The sequence below is a fragment of the Myotis myotis genome, unplaced genomic scaffold (assembly GCF_014108235.1).
Source record: "Myotis myotis isolate mMyoMyo1 unplaced genomic scaffold, mMyoMyo1.p scaffold_m19_p_4, whole genome shotgun sequence".
NCBI classification, from domain to species: domain Eukaryota; kingdom Metazoa; phylum Chordata; class Mammalia; order Chiroptera; family Vespertilionidae; genus Myotis; species Myotis myotis.
In genome coordinates, this window is record NW_023416346.1 from 5,217,142 (window position 1) to 5,225,235 (window position 8,094).

Genomic DNA, 8,094 nt, shown 5'->3' on the forward strand with positions numbered 1-8,094 from the left:
AGTACCCCTCTGCCCTTCCCCAACCCCTATTGATATTTAAGCTCCAAATTCTAACCTCTTCCTTGGTCCCATTTTCCTGTGAACTAACGAATACCTATGTGAAAATATATATATATATATATGTTAATCTGTCTTTTATCAGTTTAATTTGCAGACCTCCAAGCGCTGAACCTAAGAGGGTAGAGAAAGTTTTTTTTCTTCTCCCAAAGTTGGATTTGGCCCAAGGGACACAGTTTTCCAACCCTGTATTGAATAATAACATCAAATTAGCAGGAACAATAGCTGCTGTGTTTCTTCAGTTTCCCCTTTCACCGAGGCAGACAAAACTTTGTTTCCAATTAGGATCAAAACACACTCAATAAAGGGCTTCTCAGAGCTGATGTCTATGTTCCTGCTGCAGGGATGCAAAAATAAGCATGTGAAAATTTACTTATGAGAGTCCAGTATAGAAATATTTGGCATTTTATCGAATCATTTTCTCTCTATATATTTCCCAATATATATCCTGTTGCTTTTAAACTCTGTTAATTGTTGGCATTGAAAATAGATTCTGTATTCAGAGTGATGTGCCATTCTCTACATATACTAACATTTTCCCCTTCTTAAAAATTCCTTTTTAATTGAGGGGGAAAGCACATAAAAATAAATCAAAATATTGAATTAAATATTAACTATGGTCTCAACTATATAACTAATGTTCACAGAATTGGTAAGTGAATACTTTTGTGTATTGCGAGAAAAATTTTGTTTCAATAGGGAACTCCATCTTTTATAGCACAGCCTTCTTGGTTATCAGATTCAGGTCCTGTTCATTGTCTTTGAACTATTTTGCATTTCTTTGTAAATTGCAGGTAACTGATAGATATACAAACTCTACTTGTCTGATGGAGATTTGATTGACTTCCACTCCCTCTGGGAAAACCAGTTTTGGTTCCTTCCTGCAAATTAGACTGGATCCTGTTACTTTACCCAAATTGTCCATTCTTATCAAATGGTCGATTCTTCCAGTTTTCTTCCATATCTGACTATCACCCTCCATACTAACATCTCTAATTTTCTCCCTCCTTCCTGACTCCATCACTCACCAAGAACTAAAACCTGTCTGCCTAGATCTCTTTTGAGACTCTGGGCTCTCTTGCAGCTGGCCTTTTCCTCCAGGCCCTGAATAAACTTTGTAAGTTGAGTGTCAAAGACTTAACATAAACCTTGAAGAACTCACTATCACAGTAGACCAGACATGGGCTGGAATTCTGCTTGGATAAGCTACTGTGTAAACTACTAAGGAAGTCCAGTGAAATGCTCAAGTCATGCACACCTTTATATGAGAGGTAAGCAAGACTGTGGACAATATGACCAAGAGCATGAGCATACGAACTGGAGAGCTTCAAGGAAGTCAATGAGCTGTGCTGCCTCACCAGCTGCTGCTCACATAATTCTGGTCTCCAGAGATGGTTCATGCTCAGTAGCAACTGCTATACATTTGTTCCCCAAAACTTCTGCGACACTTTTCAGTCAATAATCACAGTCAAAGTGCCAAGAAAGAAATTTGTCAAATATCTGTAATTCTTCTGACACCTGAACAGATTTTCCTCCACCCATTTCTTGGAATCTAGTACACTGGTTACCCTAAGTGTTAAACTGGCTCTTTATTTTATGTAACTTTTTATTTTTATATCAGTGTTTCTCTTTTTCACTTCACGCATCCCTCTTTTGAAACGCTAGATCTCTGGGATTCTAAAACAACTTAACCTTTGCCAGCAAATCTCAACAGATGGCTTAACTGGTTTTACAGGTATAACACCAACAAGAATCCTAGAGAAACTATTTCTTTAGACCCTACTTCCTCCACTTGGGAGGTTATGATCACCTGGGAGTTGTTAAGTTACTCATTATCTTTGTCTTGAACAAAAGGAGGGATGACCATATTGAATTTTATCTGAGCCCTGTGTTTCTAGAAGGTAGCAACAGTTAAGAAATCCCACAGCCCTTTCCAGGAAAGAATAAATGCAACGAACCACTCTGCCCTTGGTACCCAAAGATAAGACCCACCTCCATCCTTCATCATTGGGGCTCCTCAAGACTCACATTAGACTCCCTGTCCACGCTGCCCCATGACTCCCTTGATTCCTTGCCTCTATAAGACCTCAGGGGTTCTCTTTCTTCTTTGAGGTATTCCTCATTAATGAACATTGTCCTTATTACAATAGCCTGAACAAAATAGTCTCCTTAATTGGCCAGTGTCTTGTTTTCTTTGATGAAATTTTTACAATCAACATTGATTATTGTAGGGGATGAAAAACTTAACTTTTTTTCTCTACCTTTCTAGGTTCTCCCATTGGGCCCTACAAATTAACCCAACAAAGACAAATTAACAAGAGATAAACAAAGTTTATTAATGTGTACACTGTGCATAAACACAGGAATATTCAGAGATCAATAACTCAAAGAGGTAGTTAGAACTTAGTCTTATACATCGTCTTAACAAAAAATAATACATTTTATTTTTTAAAATTTTTTGTTAAAAGTATTAAATATGTCCCCTCCTTTCCCCCCACTAACCCCTTCTAGCCCACCCCTCCACCCTCCACCCTATTGTCTGTGTCCATAGATTATGCATATATGCATACAAGTTCTTTGGTTGATCTCCTTCCATCCACCCACCTCTGTCTTCCCTCAGAGATTCGAAAGTTTATTCCATGCTTCTATGTCTCTGAATCTAATTTGTTCATTAGATTCCACATATGAGTGAGACCATGTGATACTTGTCTTTCTCTGACTGGCTTATTTTGCTTAGCATAACAGGTCCCTCCAAGCTGTCTCAAAGGGTAAGAGGTCCTTCTTTTTTACTGCTGCATACTATTCCATGAAAACCAATACATTTCAGAGAAGTGACAAGACACAGAACAAGGACTTTGAGTTTTGGTGGGTGGCAAATTGTGGGAAGGTAAACATATGGGGAAATTAATGGAAAATAAGAGCTAGTTACTAAAGTTTGTTATATTGATTCCTCTGGTGTCTAGAGTTGTCTCAGTAATTAATCTTTTTGCCTTTCTGGTAGAAAAGAAGGCAGAGATTTTCTCACTTCTCCTACTTAATCGCCTTTAGTTCAAAATAATCCTTATGCCATAGTAACATATTTTAGAGTGGCATAAACTAAACATTATTCTTATATTTAATAAAAAAAATAAGTAGCATGACAGGTTTTTTTCTTTCAAAAAGTATTTTGGTTTTCTGTGATCGAATGATGATTTTTTTTAGTGGAAGAAAATGTTTTTTAGCTTTGTGGCAGTTACTTCGCATACATTTTTTGAGATAGCTGTAGTTGTGGATAATTATGATCTCCATTTTACTGATGATGACACAGGCTCAGGGAGATAGGCCTTATTGTGTCAGACATAGTCTGTGCTGACATTCCACATTCTTGTACCTCCTTCTATGCCTCTCCTGATTTTCAGAGGTTAGAAGTCTGGGAACCACATTACTTAGACCTCCTTGCCAGTAGGATTCTGGATTCATTTTAGGTTCCCCTAATGAAATAGATATGCACAAAATTTGGAAGGTGAAGAAAAGGCACCAGCAAATAGAACTAGATAGGTCAACAGATATGAATTTTTTCATTCGGCTCCAGGTGTTTCTCTGCTAATCACCCTCCCTGATGCTGCTGGAAGCTGTGATAATTGGTGGCAGTCTCCTGTGGTTCCTTCTTTGGAGATCTGAAGCAAATTCTGAAAGCCAGCAGTAAACCTGAGAGCTAGCAGTGGCTTTCCCTGACCTTTGCTCCTCCAGCCCTTCCAACAGTCTTATAAGCATCTAAATATCTGCATTATCACCCCTTTCAATTGAAATACCGAAAGTCATTTCTGTTTTGTTGTCCCAATCCTGAGTGATACAGGGGTGCCTGACATTACAGACCTTTTCATCACAGAGCTAAACTTGTGATCCAGTTGTGTTTGATTCCATAGACCAAGTTGTCTACTACCTCCCTGGTTTGCCAACAATGCCTGTATTACAAATTCCTCCCTGCACCCTCACCTGCTCCTTGCACCATCACCTTCATTTTGGTACATGACAACTCCATTTTGAAATCATCCCTGATTTCTGATATCCTCATGTCCAATCCACCAGTTCTGCAATTCTGCTCTATCTTCAAAATATATCCAGAATATGACCTCTTCTCCCTTTGACTGCCAACAATCCATTCTCAACACTGCAGCCCTGTCACTCCTCAGCTCAACACCTTCCAGTGACTTTAGCTCCCACCCAGATGAAAATTCAAGTCCTTTCCATAGCCCTATCTTATTTTCTTCTGCTTTCCTCCTCACTCCACATCACCATCCTCCTTGCTCTTCTTAAAACATCTAAGTACAATCCAGCCTTAGGGCCTTTGTACTTGTTCTTCCCTCTGCTTAGAATGCTCTTCCCCAAAATATCTGCCTAGCTCACCCCCTCCCTTGCTAAAGATTTTGCTCAAATGTTACATTCCCAGCAAGGCATTCCTCCTTCCCAACCACCTAATAAAAAATAGAAACTCATCTCTCCCCAGGATTTTCTAATTCCCTTAACCTGTTTTCTCTTCCACTCAATACTTATTCATTTGTTGTCTGTCTACACCCACTAGAACAGTGGTTCTCAACCTTCCTCATGCCGCGACCCTTTAATACAGTTCCTCATTTTGTGGTGACCCCCAATTTCATTGTTACAAATGGAACATAATGAAAGCATAGTGATTAATCACAAAAACAATATGTAATTATAGATGTGTTTTCCGATGGTCTTAGGCGACCCCTGTGAAAGGGTTGTTCGACCCCCAAAGGGGTCGCAACCCACAGGTTGAGAACCGCTGCACTAGAATATAATTTCTGTGAGAATGGAGACTTCGTCTATTTTGATCACCTCTCTATCCCTAAGTCTAGACCAGTGCTTGGCACATAGTAGATACTTAACAAATAAATAAACTCAGAAAGCAGATTTAAATTAAGTGCTATAATAGATGTATAATAAAACAGGCTTGCCGAACCGGTTTGGCTCAGTGGATGGAGCGTCGGCCTGCGGACTCAAAGGTCCCGGGTTCGATTCCGGTCAAGGGCATGTACGTTGGTCTGGGGATGTGCAGGAGGCAGCTGATCAATCTCTCTCATCGATGTTTCTGACTTTCTGTCCCTCTCCCTTCTTCTCTGTAAAGAATCAATAAAATATATTAAAAAAAAAAACAGGCTTGAGAATTTTGAAGAGGAAGGAATTTATTCTGATATCTGTGGAGGGGTAGAAATCAATAATGTCTCACGAAAGAACTAATATTTCAACATTGTCATGGAACATGAGTAGGATTTCCATTCTCTGAGAAAGGATAAAAACCAGAAATACTAAAAAAATGTTTATGTCTATTCTTATTAAGATTTCTAAACCTAACACTATAAAAACACACAAAAGTAGCTTCTTCAATTTTGCATTGTGTTTCATGTGATGTAACATGTAAATAAAACAGAAAATGCAAATCAACATTTATTTTCTGTGCTACTATTTGTAAGAAAATGAGTAAAATTTAACACTGAATGACCCTGAAACTGAATCTATTCGATAAATGTATCACCTCCTATTTTAACACTGTTTGGGTGGCCAGAGGTAAAACACAGGTAATCTTGCTTAGAAGACAAAGCCCTGCATTCTGATATTCTGATTTTGGTTTTGCCCCTTATAAGCTTGGGCAAGCCACTAAGTCTCATTTGATCTATACTATTTACAAAGTCAATTCCTGCTCTCATGTTCTATCCGTAGGAGGTAATGCATTTGGAATTCAATCAAACAGGCATTAAGGAAGCTTAAATGTTTTGAAATGCTGGTGCAGAAAATCATACACTTTCCCAAGGTAATCTGAGATTCAAGAGGAAGTTATTTTAATTGGTACAGATTCTGATTTTGACGTGCCTATGGCCTTACACCACGGTTCATTGTTTCTCCTTCTAAATTCTTCCCACAATGAACCATGGAATGTTACCATTAATCATTCAAGTTTTAAAATAATCAATTCACAAACCAGGTAAGTCAGTTGTGAATTTTAGAAGCCCTATTAGATCCAAATAAATTAAATGATACCAGTCTACACTCAATAAAGTCCAAGTAAAATTATGACCTTTCTATTTTTCTCCTAGTTTATTCTCATGTGACAAGAGGAAAGAAAAAAAAATGCTTCATCGCATGCCCCTACAAATTCCTTCCTAACTGGTGTTGAATCATGGATGGGGGATTATTCAATTAGACACTTACTGCTTCTCTCTCTGTCTACTTACAGGACAGCACATGTAGCAGCCTGAAACCTGACCTCAGACACTGGTCTCTATGTGACCCTGTGAACCTTGCCTGAGACAATTTGGTTATACACATTCATGAATCATGTGGCTATCACTTTCTCCTGTCACAGCTGATTAACCTCAGGGAATTACCATGGGAACCCATCAAGCACTAACGAGATGCAATGTAGATACTGTGTACCTGCCCAACCTGTGCATTCCCTGAAAAGTGCTTCTCTTTTCTCCCTGGGCCTCTGTCTCAGTGAGAGAAGAACTTTGTGTGGCCACATACAGCCCAAGACTTGCACATCTGTAATGAATTCTAAACCCAGGAGACTTACTTCCTACCCTTCCCAATGTTTAGATTTGAACTGGGATCTTTGAAACCTAGAGGTTTCCTCATTATTGTATTAGCTTAGGAATTCCAAATATTTTAACCAAGGGGTATTGCAGGAGTAACTTCAACACAGAGAAAATTACTTTCCTGGATGCCAGTGAGCCCAGGGTCATGCTAGTGGCTTCAGTATGCTGAGGTCTCAGTCTGGAAAGTCTAGTAGTGGTTCTGGAGGGCTGCTAGTGTGGGAGAAGATCCTGAAGACCTACAGTTCACTGACAAGTTGCCTAGGTCTAGAAATATTCAGCAAACTCGCAGTCTTTTGTTGTTAGGGTTAAGAATATGCTTAGGAAAGTGTATCATTCAACTCTCAAACAGAATCATGTAGGCTCTGAATAGCTTTCAGAAAAGGATGCATTTCACAGACATCTTCAGGGATTCCATTTTGAAGAGATCTTGCAAGCCAGTTAGAACTACACACATAAGATATTAGAAAGAAAAAAAATAGCATGGGGAGCTCCTTTCAAAGGAACTTCTGAGAAACTCAATTTGAAGTTCTTAAAAAAATATCATGGGCTCAGCCAGCATGTCTCAGTGGTTGAGCATCATTCCATGCACTAAGAGGTCAAGGTTGGATTCCCCCTCAGGCACATGCTGGGGTTCTGGGCTTGATCCCCAGTAGGGGGTGTGCAGAAGGCAGCCGATGGATGTTTCTCTCTCATCAGTGTTTCTATCTCTCTCTTCCTCTCCATTCCTCTCTCTCTAAAATCAATAAAAACATATTTTTAAAAGTATCACCACCATCAATGCAACCAAAGATTCCCTGGAGAAGAGAAGGTCAGTCTTAGGAGGAACTTCAATCAACTTCAGGAACATAACACAAACATCAATATCAGTAGCAGAGATATTTGCTTAAGCTCACTGGCATCAATTGGTGTAAGCATTACTAAGAATTCAATGCCCACAACAAATACTCAATGGGAACTTTCTCAGCAAGTAGGACCAAATAAGATCCACGGGACCCAGCTACCATTCTCACACTCAAGACAACTCCAAAAGATTCTGCCAAATGGTCAGGCCATTCCTGAATTCATAGACGTTCACTGCACTCTGGATCAACAAGGCGTTTTGGAAATCAGAAAAACAAATGCCAAGTCAAAGGAGAGTTCTCTGTCTACAGGCAAGTGTCCAACAACTGTAAGTCACAAGGGATGGCAGATGGTGAAGGACTTTAAACGTCTCTGTTCACAAAGAAGACAGCAAACAAAATCATTTTTCTTCCCCTCATGATGCAGGCTTTAAGAACAATAACTTGCAATCACTCTTAGAATACCAGAGAAGAAATAATAATGGCAGTTCATGGGTGGGGATGAGAGTTGAGGTGAGAAAGAGAAGATATGAATACAAATAGCAGAACAAATAAAAAGCATTTTTTATTCCAGAAACCTTTCCCCTTATGTCAAGTTTCTTAAC